This window comes from Lichenostomus cassidix, chromosome Z (genome assembly GCF_008360975.1).
Source record: "Lichenostomus cassidix isolate B80296 chromosome Z, HeHo_3.0, whole genome shotgun sequence".
NCBI classification, from domain to species: domain Eukaryota; kingdom Metazoa; phylum Chordata; class Aves; order Passeriformes; family Meliphagidae; genus Lichenostomus; species Lichenostomus cassidix.
Window position 1 is genome coordinate 19,590,036 of NC_139511.1, and position 23,882 is coordinate 19,613,917.

General features: G+C 35.3%; 1 protein-coding gene across 5 annotated transcripts in view; it reads left to right on the forward strand.

Annotated features, from left to right (window-relative positions):
• Positions 1–18,034, forward strand: part of PRR16 (proline rich 16) — a 141,236-nt gene extending 123,202 nt beyond the window's left edge. For 3 of the 5 annotated variants that reach the window (XR_014846743.1, XM_085042292.1, XM_085042288.1), the window contains one exon: positions 15,189–18,034. The gene's annotated coding sequence lies outside the window, so the exon portion shown is untranslated. Of the gene's footprint in view, positions 1–1,934; positions 2,274–13,768; positions 13,910–15,188 lie in introns of those variants that run through there. The other 2 variants (XR_014846744.1, XM_085042291.1) reach the window with 2 other exon arrangements.
• The last annotated feature ends 5,848 nt before the right edge of the window (positions 18,035–23,882 follow it).

Consider the following 23,882-nt stretch of genomic DNA (forward strand, 5'->3'; position numbering starts at 1 on the left):
TCACAGGAGGAAATTAATTCTGGAGCAGAAATGAACTTCAGATAATCCACATTTCTGAGTTCTTATGGAGACAGCTGTGAGAGGAAAAACTTGAAGAGTTTCAATTACTAAGGAAATAGTTTAAAAGGAAGTATTAATTTTCAGCTGAGACCTAGTTAAAAGTGACATGTTATCTGTCCTCTGTGTGTCTCTAATGAAGACAGAAATGTGTAGCCCAGAACATCTTTCAGAGTCGTGGTCTGTTGTGTCACCAGCTGTATAAAATGCAGGCATTTGGGATAAGTACAAATTAATTTCAGCCCTGTGGCTATGATGAGAATTGGATAATAATGCTTAAATAAATAAATTATCTGTTAAGAAAATTCCTGTTATGGAAATGTGAGTGATTAAGGTCAAACATGATGAAAAACTTTTTTTTTTTTTTTTTAAGTTTCTGTACTGATGGTCACAAATTACATTTAAAGATGACTAGAGACACATTAGTATGCCCATGAATTCTTTCTGATAGTGCAAATCCTGTGTGATCTACAAATTCTTATCTTCAGAAGTTGGTGGCACTTCAGCTTGTTGAAATTTATAATGTACAGAAGCCTCATCAGTAAAAAGCATAGTACCTAAACTATGAAATATGGTCTAAGAAATAAATAAATATAAACTAAGAAATATGGTCTCCAGCAAGTTTCAGTGTGACTAATGCCTTTTTTTGGTACTCAATCCAGGTAGACAGCTTAAGCAAATATAATAATTTTGCTAATTGCTTTGAAGAGTCTTTCATTATCTTCATATTACCTTTAAAATGCACCAATGTGATGGTTAGCTGTGCATTCAACAGGTTTTATTGAAATTAGGTAGTGGATAAAGAAAATATATCTCTTAATAGCACTGTGAAATGTTACAACTAATCTCTCTAGATTAGATGAAGCTGTAGAAAATAAGTTTAAAACATTGAAATTTTAAGTAGTGTAAGCATTTCTTTACAAAACTCTGGCTTACATATGAGAGCACCTTTTTCAATCCTTTGCAGCTATTTGCATTTAGATATCCTATAAATAAATTATTAAATACAATATTTAGACTGTTCTGGCCCACTATGTGATTTCTGTAGTAGGTACAAAATGTGATAGCTTTATGAGTTTGAAATACACCCTAAAGTAGTTAATGATGTAGACACATTAAAATCTCATCTTCCTTTTTATGTTCAACCTAGGATTCTTTGCTAAAACCTTCTTAAAATTAATGGATAACTCTCCTGTGCATTAGGATTTAAATATGACCATTTTATGTATTTTCTGTAATAATTAATGCTGTGGCATCTGACACCAGGGCCAAATTGCATTGTTACTGCTAATTAACCTTGCATTTTAGAAAAGAAAAAGGGGAAAAAACCCATCAAGACTTGAAAATACTATTTTTAAGTGTTATTTTAAATGCGTATAAATCTGAAATATATATAAATTCCATCTTCTGTAGGTATGTTAGTTGGACATAGCAATATCTCTTTTGCTTTTCATTATTTAGTTTGAAGCAGGGCATGTATTTACCCAGAGAGGAAAACAAACTATTTAACTAATTTTCTTCCACAAATCTATTACTGCTTCAAGATAGAACCGAGCCATGAGAAACACTGTAAATTCATTTTATTGTAATTCTTGTGCTGTAGAAAAAAGTGGTGTTTTCAACAACTGATCTGATAGATCTCATATGCTTAAATAAAACATGTTTCTCAGTGAAAATCAGCTGCTGAGCCTATGAAGGGTCCTGAAATCCTTCAGGAGCTGCAGGAAGAAGCTACGTGAGAGTCACAATGACCTTTCCAAAGATACATTAGAATTCATAACAAGGAGGAAACTATGACAGAAAATAGGGGTGAATTTTTGGCTATGTAACTGGTGAATGTTTTGATTTTGTGTCTCATTAGTGATGTAAACTTGCAGGAAGAAGGTACATGCAGGTGATAGATGGGGAGCGTGCTGTCCTGGTTGGAGCTTTGCTGGAACAGTCAACAGGCACTGAACAGTGCAGGAGCAAAAGGCTGGGCAACCATGCAGAAAAGCACAATTAGTGTGGTTGAGAAATTGAAGAGAGGACCGTTAGCAACTTGGATGTGTAGCAAAGTAAACAGAAAAAATTCTGTTTGTTGAGAGAAATTTAGTATATTTTTAGCATTACCTAAATTTACATAAGTTTGCTTGGCTGGAACAATGCATTCTGAGGTTATCACCTCCTTCATGTGTGAGAAGTTCATATGTATTATATGTCCATGAGTAAAACACGTAAGTGTAGACTAAGAATTAGAATGTTAGGATCATAAATGCCTGTGGAGGTAATAAAATCCAGAGACATTAGAAGGATAGACCCATTTGTACATGAATGTTTTATAAAAGTGTCACTCTTTAGGGAAAAGTCAGAAATAGTGGAATGTCTTGTAGTCACTCAGAGTAGTCATGTAAGAGTAGCAGTAAGGATCAACATGTTGAGGAGGTTTCAAGACCATCAATGTACATTTCCATGGAGAGGACATCTGCATTTTTTCAAGAAGCAAATTCCACCTCTGTTAAACAATGCCTTAATAGAAGTATTCCAGTAAACACAAGAAGAAATAAAATGACAAATCACTACTCCTTGTCAGCTCTGTGAGTTTTCCAGATGGTGATTTTTCACAGGTAAAAGCATGTACCATATTAAATTGATCCACCCTGGACATGAGCCTGCCTGCCCTCGCAGGAGTGGAGACTTGCCAGACAGGCAGGATACATGACAGGTGGGGAGGTGTCCACCTATTCTGAGGCATCACCACAATGAATAAGAGTGCAACAAGCCAAAGATGGGTGCAGTATCCTTTCATGTAGTTGGTGTATTCAGCATGATACAGTTAAAACAAATTTTACTTCTTGATGTAAATTTTGCTTCCATCGAATTAATGTGGAAGTAAATTTTACTTCCATCAAAACCCATCAATTTATCACTAGTAAGGTATGACAGAGGGAATGAAATAAAAATTCTATTGTAAAAGCATTAAATCAAGCAATGATTACTTCAGCTGATTTTTTAAATTAGTTTTTAAGCACCCATGCATTTTTGTAAGTACTGAAAAGTACCCAATATTTTTATGAATAAGTGTAATTTCTGAATACAAGCCAGATTTTAAATTCCCTAAGAGTATGTCACCTTAGGGAATTTTTAAACATAGTTTTTGTAATTGCTGGAAAATTATATGAGAAATTTAAATTTTATTAATAATTGTTAGTGTGCAGATTACTATAGAAATCAACAATAGGAATTATATTTTAATGCATATAGAAAATATAAATAAGGTCCTTGGATTTTCCTTCTAATTCAGTCTCAGTTAACAGGCCTTTATTTCAAAATCCTATTAAACAAAGGGGGTTTATCTGTTTAATCTTGTGGTTTTCTGAGAGAGAATTTTCTGTTACTGTCTTGACCAAGATCAAGACAGCATATTGATCCTTCTGCAAAAGCCTTTATGTTACCTTTTTTTTCTTGTTGCCTGTTTTTTAAAGGGAAAAAATTGTCTGAGATACCATCGTCCAACTTGGTTTTTGTACTGCCACTGTTGGACAGCTGCAATAAAAATAATTCTAGTTGCTTCTAAACATAGATTTATTAAATAATTACTATCTGAACAGCAGAAGACTTGTATTTCAATTAAAACTTCAAAAGCACAAAATGCATTTTAGCTACTGCTGATGAATCCTTATCAGTTAGGAGAGTGTTCAGCTAACTCTTAAACTATTTGGAGTTTTTGAACTTTCTTATTTATGGGAGCTATTTTTGGGGTAAAGGAAGGGGAAGAATACATGGAAAGAATTATTCACCTCTAATCTCTACTGTCGAAAATCCTTGCATACCATGTAATTCCCTTTTTTAACTAGTGAATAATTTGACTTCAGCCTACAGGCATGATAGAAGGTTCACATTTTTGGTTGCTATCTGTAGCTCTATGGCGATATTTCTCTTGAAATTAGAAACATGAGAAATATAGTTAACGCAGTACTGGTCGTGGAGTCCAAGTCATCAAAAAGAAAAATAGAAGTGGCAGTTTTAGTTTTCCAATATTTTCACCATCTGAGGTGGCATTGTTTCAAGTAATGCAAGCCAGCAGGGCCAAAGGGTTTGTTTGTATCCATCCTTTTAATTATAACTCTAAGGAAAGCCAGTGTATTTTGATTTGCACTGAAAGTAAAACATGGACTATGTATTTGTATGGCCAGAATGAAAAACTGAAATCTGTCATTCCTTTTAGCATTTAGATATTCTATCTGACACAAATCCAATTGTTTTTCATTCACTCATAAATAAAGCATGGGACAGATGTGCTAGGTTTACAGATTGCTGGAGAAGGAGATGGTGTTTATAGACTGCCTTTCTTTTGCCCTCTGTTGCTAGAGATAAGAGAAATCCAAATTGACTTGCTTCCCTTGCCTGAGGCATTTTGAGCTCGCAGCTTTCCTGTGTCTGAAGCATGCTCTGTGTTTCTGTATGTAGCAGTATGGCTTCAGCTGCTTATGGCTTCTCTGAGATTTTGGTGCTGCAAAAGAAGAGCGAGTACGGAGATGATGGTTGGATTTTGGAAAAGCAATGCAAGTATCATGCTGAGAGGACCGAGTAACATTTTTTCATCCACTATATCCTATGCCTGAAGGGTGGAGCGAATTTCTGTTTTGCAACCTCCACAAACACACCCTCTTCAGTGAGTGCAGCAGTTATGTATGCTCCTCCAAAGGCTCTCTTTTGGGGCATCACCACTAAATCCTCTTCATTAACCACAGTTTCCCATCAGATCTCCCTCAGACTCTACTTTCTCTCCTCCCAACCCTTTAAGTAAAGCCATGTTCTCTTGTGCATGAGTGAAGTTACCTGACACTCATCCCAGCAACAAAGGCAGCCGAGTGTCTTTTCAACTGCTCTCTCCTGGAATAAGTTTAGACATTCCCTAAAATAGAATTTGGTTATCAAAGTAAAATAATTTCACAGTTATCCTGAGTGTTTTAATAGAAGATTTTAGGAGGATGTAGCTAGCAATTTACTGTTCAGCACACACTTTGTGTTGGTGGGAGGAGTGGTAAGACTTCACTCAAAATGGAGTCTGGTGGTGGTGTGGAAAAAGGCTTTTCAGAAGTGAGCTGTCAGCTTGTCATTCGTCCATTATATATTTTGCAGTATGTGAAAGTTATGTTACATCATCACTGAGCTTGCAGCTGATTGTTGAATTGTTGTGGTTACTGTAGTGATTTATATACTCACGTGCTAATACCTTCTTCTGTTTCTTCTTGGTTTTCTGTTTCCTTGTTTTCTTACTGGAAAATCACTATGGCAGAGGTAAAACAGTTTACAAAAGTAAATTTAGCATCTTTACTTCCAGTGATGCTTACACATTGATGCATTTTTCATAACTAGGGAATGTATTTTGAAAGTTTGGTACTTTGCAAGTAGTAAATATGTCATTCCAATTATTGATACAGATGATTCAGTTTATTATCCAGGACATATTTATAGCTCCAAAATACAAGGATTGGATATAAAAGCAACTGTTCCAGTTTTCTTCCCTTACAAGTTTTTGTATTGCTTTCACTTAGATGCTCTTTTATGCATTAAGAGTTAAGAGGTGCTTAGATAACATTAAAAAGGGGAAGTGATAGTAAGGAATAATATATTTTTCATTATTAATTGTAGAAAAAAGTTTCATCAGGGCCAAAGCTACACCTTCACTTCTTCAGTTTGCAGGAGAAACACCAAGCCATTTTATTTTTCATTATTATTTTAATCAGGTAAGAATTTCTAGTAAATACTTCAGCTCTCCATTGTACTGTCCAAAACACAGTTCTTTGTGCATGCACACACACACACAAACTAACAAAAAACCCAAAAAAAAAACCATACCGTGGAAACAAAACAGTGCATTATGACTGGAACAGAGGGAATTATCCAAATTATGGATTCAAGAGTCTTTCCTACCTCTTTTGTTCCTGTCACATGACATGTAACACATATACCATAGTGTTGTATCACACCTAGATAACAGAGCTCCTGAAGCTCATTTCTAGGATTGCTTAAAACAAATTAAAAGGCATAATTCTGAATGCCTAAGAAGAATACAAATACTGATATTTCTGATAAACTGATATTTCTGCCTTTTTGTCATCAGCTGCATATTTTTTGTTGTGTTTGGAGCTGTAGGTAAGAAAGCTAACAAACAGATTTTAAGAAAGGGTGCACAGGACCATCTCTTCTTTTATATACAGGTATTTGCAAAAGCTGTTGAAACACAAGTTGACCCCTTAAAGGGAAAGTTTGCATTGTCTCATATATTTGCAAAAGTAATAAACTCCTGTATTTATTTTTATAATTTATTTTATTTCTGTAATTTATCTTTATAATTAAGCATATGCGTTCTAATAGAGCAATCGAAAATGAGAGCTCTTTCCAAGGTTAATGTTTCCAGAAAATACATAGTGCTTTCTATAAGGAGACTCTCAAATGTCTTCAATGTAAATATCATGCCAGGTTGATCTCTTTCATGCATAGTTGCTGAAAGTACAAGGCATATGAAGATCCCAAATAATTTCCTGATTTTTCTTTTCACTTTCTAATCTAAAAATATGTTTAGCATTTGTTGTGGTTTCTATTCAGCTTCTTCCTGATACCATGGTTTCCTTGGAAGTTCAAGAAAGTAGCTGGTTAAGTCATGGTAATTGAATGAGTAGAAGTTTCAGTATTTTCCTTTCGCAATGCAGAAAGGCGCAAGCAGTTGATGCAACCCTTTCTAGTCTTCTTTATGCTGGAAAAGGTTTATGGTTGGTGGGTGGGAAGTCTTCCAATAGGCTATTGAAGCATGAGGATTTGTAATCTCTATTCATGGCCTCTACTGCCCACCTCTACTGCATTTATAGGTTTCTGCCCAAGATTCAGCTGTGAGCTACTCAATAATTTCTAGTAGCTAAAAATTCCTAGCAACAAAGACAGAACATCCCAGTGTCCAGCAATCTCACAGAAATCCCTTTTTTTTGTAAAGAAAAGGGCTGCAATTGAGTATCTTGACTAACCAGAATAATAATGAATAGTAATAATAATGAATCATTGTAAGCCTTTAGTCACATTGCCATGTTTAGGGAGAACAGGATAATGTAATTTCAGTAATCTCTATATATCTAGTGTCAGTGAAATTAATACTTTTTCCTTGTGTGGCAAAATATTTGTGCCAAACAATAAAGGAAAAGGTAACTCCTGTAAAGCACATGGTAATGAACAGCATGTTGTTAGCTAAAATCAAAAATTATTTCATCCCTCAACAGGCAAGCTGCAGAAAAACTACATCAAAGAACTTATGGATTTTTTGTGATGTCTTTTAAGTCCTTTTGGATTGCAAAGTAGACCTAATCTTACAAGGCAGCTGGATTGCTTGAGTAATTTGAAACAGATGAAAGATCAGTAAATGTCAAGAAAAAAAAATCAGAAATATTGATAATTACATTGTCTCCTACATGTCTCTTTTCACCCATATAGTTTGGGTTTTTTTGAAGAGTAAGGAGGTGGAGAGCTGCCAGCTCACTTACCATCTATCCATCCTAGCTTTAGGCTGAATGAGAAAAGGTTACACCTGTCAACCAGAAGATATACACTCTGGGGAGGATGATTTTCAAACCAATCACAGGTCACTTTAAGATGTGTAATTATACAAAACCCTCTAAACTGTAAAAATTGAAACATAAAAGTTTTTAAATAATAGCTGAAGAAAGCCCTTTAAAGCATTTCGCTGTTCTGTGTGAACTTTCTGTTGCAATGATACTAATGTCCCTTTCACTCACTGATAAAAGGTTTTTTCTTTTGTCATGTAGATTATGCTCCGTACCAAAGTAATTTATTTTTATTCATTTAGTATAGGTTCACAGGGATTTGTATCATCATCCTGTTTTCTGTTACATAGGCAGCTTCATGAATTGAATGTTTTAAAAGTAAGCCACAGGAAATCTGAATTTTTACACAAAAAATACTGACATATATGGTGTGTGGGGTGCTGGTGTCTCTTTTTACATCAGACCTTCCATCTCTTTTGCTTTCTGCCAAGAACTGGAAGGCAATGATGGCAAGGTCCTCAGATTAATTAAAGAGGTTATAGGTGCAGCACTGATAAGGAACTTCCCAGCACAAGATACTGGATGTGACATACTTTGGAAATAATTGCAAATGCAAACGACTTAATTCTTAATGTTTTTGTTTCAATATTTACTTCCTCTGATATTGCCTGTGTTAAACTAGGTCGACAAACCTTGTAACCAACTCCCCAAGTGTGTTACTAGCTATATTTCACTAATCAGTAGAAATAAAATGTTGCTTACATTATGGACTTAGCTGTCTTTTGCATCTCTTTTCGTTTTTTTACTCATCTTTGTTCTACCTCTAGTTGACACAGATATGCATTCAAACTAATTAAGAAAATTTGTTTTGACTCATCATGAAAAGGAGGGCAAAAATAAGGGCAGAAAAATGAAAATAGTATCACATATTAGCTAGATTTATATTAAAAACTGCAGCAAGGGTAGGTGGGTTCCCTGGACCATAGGAGATTCTCTTGGAGCATCTCAGATACACAGCCTTAATTTGGGAAAGCAGCAGTAGGCCTCTGCTTTAGGTAGCCATTCATCTGCATCCCTCTGTACTCAGAGAAGGATGCTGACAAAACAACTTTTTGTTCACCACTAGCAATGTAGTTTATTTGTTTCAAGAGCATAGCCAACCCTAAACAAGCGTCAATACCATTTTTTTTTAGAGTTTTGACTTTTAGGTTCAATATTTCTGAGCATTTACTTCTGAAAATAAGCAGAAATTTGTAGAGCATGAAAAGGACAGAGTGAAATAAAATGTTAACTTGTACCATGTTGATTAAAATTATTGCTTGGATCTGAAAAAGTCTGCAACCAAACCAGAAACGCAGCCAAATTTTCTTTTATGGAATGAAGTGCCTCATATGCAAGACTGGGTTTATGGTTTGATTATTGCCTACTGAGCACTCGGTACAAATTATTTCAGTAACCCTTCATAAAGCAGTGTTTAAATACTTTTCACATTAAATGGACATATAGCTAAACAGTTGATATCTCCCGTTGAAGAGCCACCAGCAGACCTTAAAGTGCTTGTCAGTTCACATTAATTTCCATAGTATCATTAGGCTATATCTCCTAGGGATGAAGCTAAGCTCAAGTGTGGCTGCTTCTGTGTGGAGAGACCCACCCAGTCCAGCTCTCACATGGGCTGCTGGCATTGGGACAGCTGCAGTGCCACTTGAGCCATGGCTGGGGATGTGACCTTGCAAACTGCAGTCCAACTGGGTGCAATCCTCTGGATATTGCCCATGGTTTGTCCTGCAACTAGCCCAAGTGAGTAGAAGAAAGAGAGAATTAATATATCTGTATGCACATTATACGTAGACACATACATAAGATACATAAATAATGCATAATTGTACATATATATGTTCATATTTACATATTTGTATATCTGTTACATTACAATTGATAAGCAAACATTTATTTGAATTTAGACTTTCTTTTTAAGCTAGTCTACATCAGAAGTCTATCTGCAAATAAATATTGGGACAAGCTACAATCGGATCTCAATATAGAGATCTCATTTCATTTCTTACTTTGGAATGAAATGCATAGCTCAAATCTTATACTCTAGTACAAAGAAAAAACCCATTTCATCTTATCTATCATTTCTTGCTTTTTCTCACAAGATTTTTTTTGAGGAAATAATTTTCTGGAAGCTAGTAAACATACATCCAAGAGGAAAAAATGAATCAAAAACACTCTCCCAGAAATATTTGTGAGTACTTTTCTCATGAAAGATGTATCACAACATATCCAAAAACACCATGAGAAAATAAATAAGCTTCCCAGGAATGTATTCACACTTGGCATAACCAAGTCTGTCTTAAAATATGTGTTATGATATCAGCAAAACACTTTTCCAACACCTAAGGGACCAAAAAGGCAAATGAAAAGAAGGTTGTGTCAAGAAAAATGACCACATAAGAATTTCTAAAATTTGAAAATGGTAAACGGAAATGTATTATCTCAGTCAAAAATATGTCTGAGGTATTTCAAAACTGCTAATTTATATATGCTTTCTGTACATGCTGTATATATTACTGTACTTAAATTTATGGATACTTCTTTTAAGAGGTGAGGTGCTTCTGACCAGTGAACAAGACTGCCAGGTTTTCCCAGGCTACATCAGCAGGACTTTTTCCAGTGTCATTCTTTTCCCTTTTAGCATCTTTTTTAGTTGGAGTTTTGGCATTTTTTGTACTCATCATGGCAACCACTAATGTAAGCTGTTGACTCCTGTGATGTCAAGATACCTGGTACCTGTCACCTAGTAACTTTGTTTGCTTAGATATCAGCTATATTGGAAACTAGTGGAATTGACCAAAAAAAAAAAAAAGAAAAAAGAAAAGAAAAGGTTTAATATACTGATAAGCACATTGCCTCTGACATTGATTGTGTGCTTCTCACTATGAAAAAATTACAGTAGCTTTCAGAACCAATATTCTGGTGATCTTCATTTTGTTGTGCAAGCAGACAAAGATAGGAAACATTTACAAATACACTACTTAAGTAGTTTGAGTTCAGTTGGATAACTATATTTAGTACATATTTTCCTCATATACTGTCTGATATCATTTACGAGTTTTTATTCACTATTATCTTTATAGAACTATATATAGGGAAGGCTCTGGAGATAGCAAAAGTGACATGACAAAGTACTTTATAGTCTCATTAAAGAAGTGTTGCTGGGAGAGGCTAGTGAGATCACAATACTTTTGTATATATATATTTGTATAATATTTTTGTACAAATATTTGGTACAAATAATATATATTTGTATAATACATGCTGTCGGTGCATAAATGAATTGTAGTATGTAAAGAGAAAAAGGCATAAGTGTACATTTCAATTGTAATGTGTAAATATTTTCATTTTTCATGCCACTTGCAATCTCTTCCAAAATTTTGAAAGAAAAACTTGGAATAAACAATTGGAAATTCTTGTTCCCTCATTGGCAAACAAATTATCTAGGGATTGAAACAGTAGGGTGGGCAATCACATGTAAAAAAGTTTTCTGAAGCTTCTGAGGGGAAAAAAAATAGGAATAACTACAAAAAGGTGTGGTGGTGCACTTGTAACATTCTGTGCTGTTTATATTTAGGTGTTTTAGTTTTTACAGAGAAAGATGTTTCAACAGGGATCATGATGGAGATTTCTTGGACCACAGAAAGTACCAAAACTCCCCAAAACCTTAGAGAAGCTTTGTCTTTGTAGTAATTCTTTTTTCTGTTGAGAGCATTAGTATAGTAATTAATCTTATCTAGAAGAGTAAAAAGCTTAAGATAATATAATTAAAATAGTCTATGTCTGAATATAAATATTTCTGTATCTTTCAGGTATAAGTAAGTAGTTTATACATCAGACAACAGATGCCATTAATATTAAACAATATCTAGAAGATACGTGCACTGTGTTTAGGAAGATTTATTACTATATGATTTTTTACAATTTTTTGTTCCATAAGAACTTTTGTTGTACTCCTAAATATGTAAGTACAACTAATAGCTTGGCATGTGGTCTGACTTGCAGTGTACTTAAGACAAGTAATAGCTTATGTCCAAATTATGCTGTCTGTGCTAAAATAGCCCAAATAATGAAGCCTTTATTTAGGCTAGTCTTTCAGGTGCTTTTACCAGACCCTTTAAATGATGTGGAAATTACATGGCTTAGTATAAATCAAGTAAATCTCTCTCAATTGAATGTGAAGTGAATTTCCTAGTTTTCTTCTTTTTTTTGTGATAAAAAGCATTAGGCTCAGCATAGAAACTTTTACTCAAAGTATTCTTTTCTGAGATTACTGCCAGTCATCACATATCAGTTCAAACTGCACGTATCAGTTCAAAGTTGATGATGTCTTCTGTATAATTTTCTTGGTGTCTTCCAGTAATACCACTGCATTTATTGGTCTTTAAATAAAGACCAGTAAGTGCAGTGGTTTCTCTGTATCTGAGAACGGCATGGCCATTCCTTAGGACTGATGTTGAAAAGATGCTTCCCTTAGCAGCCTTTTCCCATAACGTTTTCTATCCACAGGATTCTCTATAGCAGTTTGCCCAGAAACAGTATGGTCATGGCCATGATAAGAAGGAATATGCAATTGTAGATGGGGCTAGTTTTTAAGAATATTCTCAGTTTTTAAGAATACTGTGAGAAACCGAATGAAGCAGAAGGGCATAGATGGTTTTCAGATAATACATGCAGAGAAGTAAAATTTATTTTTGATTACAGAAGAGTAGTAATCTGGTTTTGAATGGGGAGAACAGCAACATTAGTTTCTTTGATTCTCTGGCTTTTGGGACTAAATACTGATGCTGTAGAAGGAAGAGAATGACATGGTGATGCTGCTAAAGTATTGAAAAGGAGAAGGGATGTGAGTGAACAAAAAGGTCTCCTGTAAATTTTCTGAGCCCTAGCTCCCTAACAGTTACACCAGAAGGTCAGGGGTTTTTTACTATGAGGTTATTGACAAAGTATGTTGTAATGAAGGGATTTTATAATGATGAATTAAATACAGAGATCTGAATATACAGCCTTGTTATCAAAAATAGTACATACTGTAGGATTGAGGACTAGGCAGTTCATGATAGGAATCTGTAATTAGTAGGTACTTTTTTTTTTTAAATGACAGACCTTTTTTCTCTTGCTGTTTACTTCTTCATGTGTACAATAATGGTTTGCAATTATGGATTTTTGGGGAAGGTACCAAGAGGATCAGGGTTTTTTTTTTCTTTTTTTTGCAGGCATTGCTACCTAATGAATTTTCCACTGAGCAAGCTTAACCTTAATTTTTAATTTGAACAAATTCTTTATTAATGTGGAAATGTGCAAAATATTTTCATAGTTTTTACTCTTTAGTGCAGATATTATAAAGAAAAAAGGTAGTTTTTTCTTCCTTGGTAGAATAATGATGAAATGAGTGTGGATATCACATGGTTGTATGACTTAAAATGAATCAAGTTGTGTGGCTTGACAGCTCAGTGAGAGATGCTGGAGAAATTCAGATATGCTTGATAAATCACTCCTTGATTTTGTGATCAATAATACTGGGTTTGGTTGGGATGGAGTTAATTTTCTTCTTAGTAGTGTGTTTAATTTAGTATGAGAATAATGTTTGTTAACAGCACACTGGTGTTTCACTTGTTGCTGAGTAGTGCTTACCCTAAGTCAAGGACTTTTCAGCTTCCTCTGCTTTGCCAGTGAGGAAGTGCTTAGCAAGCCAGGAGGGAACATAACCAGGAAAGCTGACCCAAACTGGCTGAAGGAATATTCCATACCATAAACTCATGTCTAATAAACTGGGGGGAGTTGGGTGGAGCTGCAGTTTGCAGCTTGAGGACAGGCTGGATGTCGGTCAGCAGGTGGTGAGCAATCAATTGAATTACATATTGCTTGTCTTGGGATTTATTTCTCTCTCTCTCTATTTTTTTTTTCTGTGGTCTCACTTTTATTACAGTTGATTTTGTTATCATTATTCTTACTATTCTAATATTTTAATTTTACTGGGGTTTATCCTTTTTTTCCCCAGTTCTCTCCCCCAGCCCACTCTGAAGTGGGGAGTGATTGAGCAACTGTGTGTGACTTAGTTGCTGACTGGGATTAAACCACAACAGCATGATATTGTCTATGTTTATAAATTGCAGCCCAGAGGAAAAGAAAAAATCATATTGCTCTTCATGTCTACAGCCACTCAGCATTGTATTTTACTATTTTGCTGCATTCAGAATCTAAGTTTGAGGAACAACTGTTTTCTGACAACAAATACTATTTTCATGATCTCTTTTGTGAGTATTATTATCATTATTACTTGTAAATGTATCTTAGTTGTACCATAATTCATGCTGTTCCTGAGTATTAAGCTGCATTCAAGAGTAGTACTGTCTTTTTTTGGTGATTTTTATGTGGTAATAACATACACAAATAATTAGCCCAAATGTAATTGAAGCCTGAAACAGTGACAGCTGAAAAAGTGTTATGTGTTTCTAGTGATACGAAGACTGTCTTCAGTTTAAAAATAAGCTGCTAACAGATGTTTAGGATACTCTTGTTTTTCATTAACAATGTGAGTCAAACCCTGAATAGTTGACTAGGAAAAGAATTTCCTGCCAAGCCAGAAGTATCACAAATTTTTGCTAGATTGTTGGGCCACTGTAACAATTCTGAGTGTAAAACAAGTTTTCCTACATATTCTACCTTTTTATTTAGTGGTGGGGGAAAAAAACTAAAAGAGTTTCCATTTCACCAAATTCAGATTCCTTTTTTATGTTTGACAATGGAATTCCCCTTGACAATCTTTATCAACTTAAATTATTTGAGTCAACGTGAAATAACAGGAAATGTGAATGAAGGGCTAGATTCGCAAAACTAATGGCAAAGAAATGATCTTCCTCCTCCTTGAAGTATGTACCTCTGAGTAAATCACCAAAACTGGAAGAGGAAGTTGTCATTCTTTTCTTCAGAAGGTGTGAATTTAATCCTTTAACCCAAGTTAGTGTCCTAGGTACCAACAGGTAAATATGCTAAGATCTCTTATTTTAATGCTGCTGCTTTATCTTGTCTAATAAATAAAGTTAGGGAAACTCAGTAAGTCAGTGAACCTTAGCATTACATTGCAGCATTATTGGTGTTTTATGCAAATTGAAGCAGTTTCACAAAAAGGAATGTGAAGGAAAGACCCTAATCAGAATTTTATATAGTATTTTAATGATTGGGAAACTTACTTGTCAGGTGGCAAACTTCTACTCAGTTCACTTTCTAATTACTTTATGAATGAGTATTTAATTTATCTAATTAATTAATGAATGAGTCGAGATTTCACAGAGGGTGTAAATAATGCGATTTCAAAGACACAATTGAAGTTAAACCCATTTACCACAGCAGAGAACCAAGGCTTGTATACATAATAAAATGCAACTGTAAAAGATCATGTTTCAAAGTACCATTATTTTTTAAACTCCTGCTTACATGAAAAATGGAATGACAATTCAAAATTATATTTTGTTTATTAACTTACCTATTTAAAGTAACATTTTAATAACTTTGCTTTTCTTTTCTTTTTAACAGCACCTTCAGGCTTGAAGGAATATCTATATTTGGAGGCACGTCAACTAATTTCTTGCATATCAGATTCATCATTGTGACTTCTTGCGGGCCAGATCTGAGAAGTAACCAGGAACCTGATCCTTAGTGGAGAATGGAAAAGCCCTTCAAGTCAGAGCACAACTGATCACTAGTGTAATCTGCATTGAATCATCTTTCTCAGATCTGACAGCTACAAGCTGAGTCCTGGCAAAAGCCACAGCCTTAAATTCCATTCAGTGGGAAAGAAGGATAAGAGAACGAAATGTCTTGCCCCGTTGCAGAAACTGCTATCTCCAAGCCTGACACCTGAGTTCTGTGCTGAGCAACCAGAGTACCAAACAACGAGTTTTTTATGGGTACAGCCAGCATCCACAAATATTTCAATATGTAGCCAAAAGGAGAAACGAAGCACTTACGTGATTTCAGAAAATGAAATACATTTATTGTAACAGAGGAATGTTACTGTCTGTGGGGAAGAAGACCTCTGTCATCCCTTGTATATATTGAAAGCCATACAGGAACAGGGCAGAAGTGAAGTTCAATCACTTAAAAGGATGCTGTCTCCTGTCCTACACCCAGCTTTGAGGAAGTTCTGCTCTTAGAGATTGCATCTGGATGCACTTCTAGTATTTGCACTGTCAGTTCCATTCAGGGTAATGATGTGTGCCACCATTTGCACAGATGGCCCCAGGAGATTTTTGACCACAACAAGCTATACTTTGCCAGGGCTCCAAAAGGAACTGAAAAGTTAGAGCTGAAGAAAGACATTTATGCTCTTTTTCACTATGGGGATCTTTTCACAGAAAGGACTATGATCCTTTCTTAGGGTGAAATAAATACATGCATATACATACATATATACATATGTATATATATGAAAAAGCAGCAACATGATAAGGTGTATTTAAAAAGGGGATATAATCTTTTTTAATAGCATCCATTTTTTTTATCATATTAGCAGCCGAGAAATTAAGTCTATTGATTATACATCAAAAAATGTTCCTATTGAACATTGACATTTTAGTCCCAGTTACTGCTAAAAAGTCATTTGTAATATGTATTTGACATAAAATTTTTCTAGCCATTTGTCTATACTTCATGGAGAAATCTAACAGATAAGCAACATTTTCAGTTTATTTTTCTAAATAAATATGTTGTTTGTATTATTTGCAGTCACTCATTTTGGCTGGTTTTCATTATCTCCAAAAGTGATTTAAAGACAGAACCAAAACACAGAAATTGTTTGTTCTTGTTAAGCTGTAATGATTTGCTGAATGAAAGCTTTAATATAAATACTGTAATTTGTAAAATGATGAAGTATATTTATATAGGCAAATATGTATGGAAAACAAAAGGAGGTATTTTAACTCTTAATTTCAGAACATAGTTTATTTTAATATCCACAGGAAGAAATTAAATATATAATGGGATAGGGTTTTTATTATCAGTGAGTTTTAGTAAGTGAACATTTGGATGTTTAAGAATGAAATGAATGTAGTCTAATAATGGTGGTTTCCCAAATTATAAAGAGACCTTTTGCCAGCTGTCTCATTTTACTCCAAAACTGATTTAGAAATTTAGGGGGTTGGGTTTTTTCTGGGGTGTGTGTGTGCTAAGGTTTTTGTTTGGTGTTTTGTTTGTTCTGGCATACTGACAAGCCCATGAATTTGATACTATTTCTCATCATTTGTAAAGCTACAAAATAAGAGGTTGTCTCTTAGAACAATCTGCAGTTTACAGTTAAGAACAGTCACTGTTATCCATCTAATGCAGTGTTTTGTTGTAGAATTATTGAACATTTCAGTGCTAGAGGTGTTCTGAATAAAAATATTCTTTCCTTTTTTTTTTAAATCCACTAGCCTATGTGTAATTTTAAGATAAAAGTAGTGCATTTGGTTCCCAGTTCACTAAATCATTCATCTTAAATCCAGTTATATGTATCTGATTTATAGAGTTGAATAGGATTTTCTTCCAGTTCATTGCTTTATGGAACCATTTAAGTGCTCACTAACAGAAAAAATACCTTTCAACAATGAAAGCTAATAAAAAAAAATCTGTGGGTTAACTTTGTGAAGGGCAGATATCTTAAAAATGTGTTGCTCTGCTCTAATGTGCTAACAAGTGTTATGCGTGTACGTTCGTGTGTGTGTGCGCACGCATGGCACCCTTACCTGCTCATGAATGAAATTCCAGCTCTGCTGAAGTAAGTGCCACAAGTCCTGTTACTGCAAAAGATGCTCATGTTACTGTATTTTTTGGTGAAAGACTTGAGCTGTGTCTTTGCTTGTGACTCTGAAGCCATAAACAGCTTTTGACGTGTGTCAGGAAATCAGAAAATTAAATAACTTTATGTTAGACTCCCTCATTTGGCAAAACCTAGGATGATCTTATGATTTGACTCTTTTTATGAAAGTTAGTGGTCAATTTCCTTCGGTGCAATGGATAAATGAAACCTTTGTATTTGTTAAAGAATGATGGCTGTGTTTTGTTCACACACAGTTTAGCTTTTGGTGGCTTATAGTGTTCTTACTGTGATGTCATTTCTGTTTCATTAGAATAACTTATTTGGACACACAACTGGCATGGGCTTGGTTTTCCTCCCTATTTGGATAGTCCATATTTTAAAATTGGAGAGCTTGTTCTTTGAGACAAGTATGCAGTTGTTTAAGGAAGGGACAACATTATTGAAACAACAAGAAAATTTCAGAATGATCATTTGAACACTTCCATTATTGCCTAATGATAACACTTGGAAAAGCTCTTATTTTTGTGAACAAAATGCATTCATCTGTATTTGAAAATAGCCCAATAAAAATCCAATGGAATAATTTGTTAGTACTTGCAAATACTTTTCTGCTATGCTGAGTTCTAGATCGGCTTGTGTGTAAAATTTTTATTGCACAAAATCCATCTGAAACAATGCACAGTTTTCTTCAGAAAAATACATGAGATATGGAAAATAATGACTGGGTCCCAGGGGCGGGTTTCTATCATGTGTGCAATGCAAAAATAATGAACATACCAACATGTAGGCCTAATTTAAGTGACAAATGCATTTGGAAGATAACGCTGCAAGCCATAGTTCTCATCAATCACATGTTGTTATTTGCACCTCTGCTTAACTGGGACTTCATGCTGGAAAGTAAATTTCAGTGTGTGTGTACACACATGCAATGCCATGTATCATGTCTTATTTTACTACCAGTGTTACTGGGAGAAATCCAGATTGCTTGACTTGTGTAAATCTAAATTAAATCTTTAGATAAGTGTTCAATATTGGATATAAATTGAGATTCTCTCTGTATATGGGGCAGATATTCCCATGAGATACCATTTCGACACACGATTTCAGAAACTGTTGGCAAATAATTAGCACTGAAATGCTTTTTCATAGTTCACAACCAGAGAAGACAATTAGATTATCTCATTAAACAGCAAAAAAATTTTGTCATTTCCATTATGTTCATCCAAGCATACTGACAAGACCAGCAGAACTTTCTCAACTAAAATGACTTTACGCTGACTGATGGGTCCTTTTGTAGGTTTTTATATCATGTACACAAGAAGTGCCTGCTGTGACAGCTCTAGAGTAGTAGTGCATTATTTCATTACCTGATATCTGAAAAGCCATCCAAAGCACCCAATGGGCTTGAAATGATGAGGTGTGCAAAACAAAATGCTGACAGTTCTGGATGTGTCCACAAGACTTACTTTCAGCACTTGAATTTTTTAAAAGACAAAGATGGCCATCATTTGTGAGAAAAATAGGGATGTGTTAAAATAGCTCTTTTGTGGGGTGGAAGAAAAGGATTACAAAACACTGGTCATCACCAGGAGGTTATAAAAGTGTCCCTATCCTGACACAGTTGCCCCAAGTGTCACATGCCATGAATATCCCCAAGAGACAGATTTTTTTTCTGTGAGCAGGGATGTGCTGGGTACACAGCAAGACAATGATGCTGTTAGTAAAACCTGACCACAAGGCAGTGGTAGGCTATTGTCTGAGGAGCACTGGAGGAAGGACAGACATCACTGGAGTCCCCTGAAGGTAGGACACTGTCACTGAGATTGACTCTTACAGAGAACATTAGACTGAGCAGAGTGACACACACTTTTCAGCAAGACTCCTTAGACGACTGCTGAGACTAAATTAATGATCTTCATGGTCTGGACAGTTGAAGATGCCATGAGAGAAGAAGCAAAAGCCAGGTGGATATTGTTCAAATTACTTCTCTCTCTAGATTCAATATACTTTCAGGGCTGTGAAGAAGCCAAGAAATCTCCCTACAGTTGGGCTGAACTTCAGGAAGGACAATTATAGGCAAGGACTCCTGTTCGGGAGAATCTGGAAGGAGTACTAAGAGGGTTAAGTCATGGCAGATGGCACAGAGACTCTTTAAGGTATTATTAAAGGCAGAGAACAAATACATTCTGCTTAGCTAGAAAGGCTTGGGAAAGGGTAAAAGGGAAACCACAGGGCTAATCAGCAGGGTTTTAGAGGCTACTGAGAGTAATGCATGTTTCAGATAGCTGAAGATTTTTAAAGAATGTATAAGGACTGTAAGCTTCTTAAGACTAAATTTAAATTAAAAAAACCCAAAAAACAAACCCACAGCAAGATCAAGCAAAACTGTAAATGCATCATTGTATCAATCAATATATGTACAATAGGCCATGATATTTAAGGTTTTAAACGCTATGTCCAGTTCCTTGTCTGGAAAAAAAACCTAAAAAACCCCCAAAAATGTAATCAAACTGAAAAAGCTTCAGAGAATGACAAAGGTAGAAAAATTAAATGGTAGAATTAGATTATGTCAGTGAAGTGACAGCCCACAGTGATTCTTCTGCTCAACAGAGGTGTGAAAGAGAAGTAGAGTGACAAGATCATGAGTGACAAGAATGGCATCAAGTGTGCAGTGATAGGGGACATCAAGCAAAGCTAGCCGCTTGGGAGCTCAAAAATAACACAAAAGTGTTTATTTAGGTAGTGTGGAGGGAAGCTGTGGAACTCTTTCGCTGAACACATTGCCTATACTGAAAGTTTATGGGACTTACAGGCTGTGAGAAGAAAGGCAAAAGTAGTAATTGAGAGTTGCTAAATGCAGTGATCCTGATTTTGCCTCAGTGAAGACCCATTGGTGTCAGGGTGAGTATCATGAATATGAATTTCTGCATGTGTGTCCTGGATCACTGTTGGCTGCTTTTGTGGCCCAGGAATTCTATTTGCATAAGCTGAAACCAGGGGGAGAAAATTCTGGTTTTGCATTGTGTGCTGTGTACTTCATAGAGGCAAAAATAAATTAGCAAAACCAGCCAAGAGTATTCATATGGAAAGCACAAAGATCCTTAAGACAGGTAAGGGATGATTCCCCAGAATTTATGTAATTATTAAAAATTCACCTATGTATTAGTTCAGTAACCTGTTAATGTTGAGGTTTAGGGTTGAGAACTAAATAGGCATGTATAGTAATTAAGACTAATGTAAAGCAGAGAGATTAATGTTTCAGGAAGTAAAATATCCCAAATTTACAAAGCCTGCAATCTTTTGATTGGTGCTCATTATATATTTCTTTAAAATAAACTTATGTGTCTATTTGTTTCCTTAACTTTATCACTGAAATAAATATCCTTTACCAATAAATTTAGTTATATTGTAGGTTGTGGGTGGAAACCGTCTGGATGATCTGAATGAGAAGCTGAGAATGTGAGAGTCTGAGTCCCATGTTTATCAGACAAACTCCCTTTGAATTGTCTGCATTTGAATAACTGGAGAGTTTTTATGTGCTTCCACCAAACTGGCAGTAATTGGCCATATGACAAACTCATTATTTATTGGAGACTTTGACACTTTATTTTGTTAGAGAGATTAATAGTTAAAATGTATCTTACTAGAAGACCTAGTCAATAGGATTTAAAGCTTTTGAAAATTAAATTGCTGGACCATCTAAGATTATAAACAAACCAAAATCTATATGTAATATGGAATGCAATGGAATTTATTTGACTTAAGCTATCACTTGTTTCCATTTAAACAGATTTTGCAACAGTAATAAATATGGTGTGGAAAAATAATTGTATAAGATCTTTTTCCTAGAGAAAAATGTTTTTAAGTTGTACTGCAAAAGTGAGTAAATTTCTATTTATTATAATTCAGTGAGCAAAATATTTATTACTCTTGTGAGTATCACTTGTACAATTGTGGTACTATTGATTTGGTTTTAAAATAATTTTTAAAAACTGTTTGGTTTTAAAATAGTTTTTGTCTATTTTTAGAACAAATGCTTGCTTTTTTTCCAGTTTCTCTGTAATGCTCTCTGCTTTCATATTGCTGAAAGAGACCTCTGCTTAGCTCATTCCTCTGTTTTCAAACTGCAATTGTCACTGTGACATTATAAAACTAACTTAATTAATCTGCTGGGAATTAGTTTCTGTTGATTATATGCCCTCTCTTTTTTCGCTAAGGAGATATTTCAGCATGGTCCTGTGTTAACAGACATTTTAATTCAGTGTCTTGTACTGATTTTATCTTATCTAAAAGTAAATGCTTGTTATTTGTGTGCAAAAGCTAACTAAAGACACTGTTTTTGCTATAGGCTGTTTAAACAGAATTTTCTAAGAAGTTAATTTAGAATATCTTGAAAATAGATGAGAAGCATTTCCATCTGCCTGGTTGTGGCTTTGTTCTATTTGAACTAACAGTGTCATGTGTTGAATGGAATGAATCGAACTAAATGAAATCACTATATAACTAATCTGTTTCTACTTAGCAAAATTATTACTTTTCTGACATTGTAGAGGCTCCTAGCTGACACTTAAACAAGTCTCTAATTGGAATTTAAAATTCCTTAATTTATTTATTGTGTGCAGGGAAGAGACTAGACAAATAATGAAAAAATATAGGGTAGCAAAAGGGGGATTTTTATAGAAGTAAAACAAAAAAAAATAGGAAAATTGAAATCTTTTTTTTGAAAGATGCAGTCCCAAATTAACTGAAATTAAATCTCACTCAGCCTCCCCATGCCAGTCCTGTTCTTTAGGTCCCTTGTCACCTCTGCTGCATGTTCAGTGCAGTTCATCCCGCTGCATCCCAACGTTGTTGGGCCACTATCTGCCCCAAGTCCTTCCAGCCTGGCTCCTTGCTGCTCATCCACTCTCCATCAGTCATACCTGCACTACCCAGGTGCAGAGCTTTGGCCCTGCTGCCTGTTCAGGGTAACGGGGCTTCTCTAGGCAAAATCCATATGTTTCCCCAGATCCTGCTGATTGAATTTTTATCGCTCATTATGTCCATCTCTCCTCTTAACATCATGCAGAAATTTGTCAAGTTTTCTTTCTGTGTCATGAAGGGACATCCTATGAAGGGATGCCAGTACTGATCCCATGTTTCATCATGAAAGTAATTTATGACTGGTAGAGCATGATTTGCTGCTGGTAAACCTGTACTGGTCCTGATTGCCATGTCCTCTGTTTGTGTGGAAATTAATTCTAAATGAATACAAATCTTGAACTTTCCCAGTGTAAAATTTGAAGCTGCTTTTTCTGTAATTCACTTATCTCCCTTCCTTCTTGAGATGAACATAATATTTGCCTTTTTTCAGTTGTTGAGGGATTTTCTTGATTACCATGGTTTTTAATAAATGTTTGTAGCCTTGCATTCACTTCAGCCAGCACCTTCAATGCCTTGGGGTCAGTTTGATCTGGCGTCTTGTACTTAAGTTCAACATTTCTAAGGTGTCCCTTAGCTTGTTGGTATCTTGTGCACCTCCTTCCAAAAGAAGACTTATATTTTCACAAATTAAAAAGTAGGCTTTGACTGCAAAGACTGAGGTGAAAATGTCATTAAATAATTCAGCCTTTTCCATATAATCTGTAAGTCAATTGGCTCTCCCATTCAGCATTATGTCCTTCCTGTGAATTTCCTTCTGATATTAGCATACTTTTAAGAGCTCTTCCTGTTCAACTTATGTATCTGACTAGTTTAGCTCTAATCAGGTTTTGGTCTTTTAATCCTTAACAGCATGAGCAATATTTTTATAGTCTTCCTTTGTTTTCTGTCCTTGTTTTCACTTCCTGTATGATTTCTAGCATTTAGGTTCTCTGTGTAGTGGTTCCAGCCTTTGACTGAAATTCCTGGTCTACCTTCATGTAGGGGTGCTTTTCTCCTGAGCTGCAAATAATTTTTCTTTAAAAGTCAGCTAGCTATTCTAGATAGTCCTTGTAGGACACTGCCAGGGATTAATCCAGCAGTATTCTAAATAAGTGAAAATCTGCTGTCCTGAAATCTAGAGTCCAAGTCCATATCTTAACTTCTTTACATTTCTCTAAATCTTGATTTCATCTTTTCCTGGTCACTGCAACCCAACCTGACATCTGTGATCCCACTCACAACTGTTTTTTCCTCATTGGGCTGCTGGTCAAACAGAGTATTTCCCTGGTTGGGCCTTTTAAAGTTCACATTAGAAATTCAGAAGCAGTCCTCTGGAGACACTTCCACGATGCTTAAGGTTTGTGTTACCTGTTCAGTAGATGTCCATGTGGCCATCCCTCATTTGGACCAAGGGCTCTGATCAAGGGTTTCCTCTTGTCTGTAGGCAGCTTCAGAGATGTCTTCTTAAGCAGGCAAGCTGTAACAGATGTCCATCACATCATCCAAGTGGCATCTTTTCGGACCTAGAC